The sequence below is a fragment of the Diaphorina citri genome, unplaced genomic scaffold (assembly GCF_000475195.1).
Source record: "Diaphorina citri unplaced genomic scaffold, Diaci psyllid genome assembly version 1.1 scaffold15501, whole genome shotgun sequence".
Classification (NCBI taxonomy): Eukaryota; Metazoa; Arthropoda; class Insecta; order Hemiptera; family Psyllidae; genus Diaphorina; species Diaphorina citri.
The window spans coordinates 1-1,162 of record NW_007392864.1 but is presented as its reverse complement, the minus strand read 5'-3'; the positions used below and the strand labels follow the sequence as shown (position 1 = coordinate 1,162).

The window sequence follows — 1,162 nt, the reverse complement described above, 5'->3', positions numbered from 1 at the left end:
GAGAGTTAGTGCTCTTGACCACTCGGCCAGAGGTGGGCTAAGAATACGAAGTTTATCGTAAATACCTAGATGTGCTAACGCCTGTGTCTGCGTATACACCTGCAAGTTGGCAGCTTCCAATATGGAGGCTCCTAGGTTTTCAATATTCTCTGCGCCAATCATTTGTACAATCTCCTGGTCACTCGTATAACCCATTGCTTTGAACACGACAACAATGGGGACGTCCTCTGTGAGTGCATTGTGACTGAGGAAGTACTGGCCCTTCTTGAAGATGACGTTGGTTTTGGATTTTTTCTCGTGCGTGGAAGAGTTGACTGTAGCCACGATGTTACCTGCGGGAAATGAAATGTTTGAATAAGACTGTGGTCGGTTCCCGAAAAGGATGGTTCTGTAGAATAGATTACGGACCTAATAACAACAAAAGTGGAATAAGACTGTGGTCGGTTCCCGAAAAGGATGGTTCTGTAGAATAGATTACGGACCTAATAACAACAAAAGTGTTTTTTTTTTTTTTTAATAGGTTTGATAGAGGGAACTATAACTGCTAAGGTCTTATCGTCCCGAAATCAAAGAGAGAAGGAAGACAGGATAGGAAAAAGGCAGCCATTCCGAGAACGAACATTATTCTATCAGGATAAAGTCCGTCCCGGGCGGGAATCGAACCAGCGGCCTAGCACTTACGGGGCAGACGCGCTACCAACCAAGCTAACTGTCAAACCTCTTTAAAAAATACCTTTGGAGTCGTTTTCCACCAGTATCCTGTTCCTTGACATTTGTTCCTGAATGAGGATAACCTTCTCTGTCCCCTTGATAATGAAGTAGCCACCCGGGTCATTGGGACATTCGTTCATTTTGGATTTCTCATACTCTGTCTTGTTTCTCAAAACGCATTTACTACTTTGCAGCATGATGGGCATACGACCTGTAACAGAGAGAAGGTTGTGTAAAATTAAACAGAGGTAAGTTAAACAGAGTTTAGAGCTTGCAATATCTGGTATGAGTTAAAATGAGATTTTGATTTTTGATTGTAAGGAAAGAAGGAAAACAGGGTCCACCTCAGGCAGGAATCAAACCCTCAACCTAGTACTTGCAAGACACACTGGACTCCAAGCTAACTAGGTTGGCTTTTCAGAACCAACCTCAGTAGTGTAGTGGTTAGCAC

The 1,162-nt window shown here is 43.2% G+C and overlaps 1 pseudogene; it reads right to left on the bottom strand.

Annotated features, from left to right (window-relative positions):
• Window positions 1-65: 65 nt before the first annotated feature.
• On the bottom strand, window positions 66-923 carry LOC103523115 (annotated as a pseudogene).
• Window positions 924-1,162: the final 239 nt, after the last annotated feature.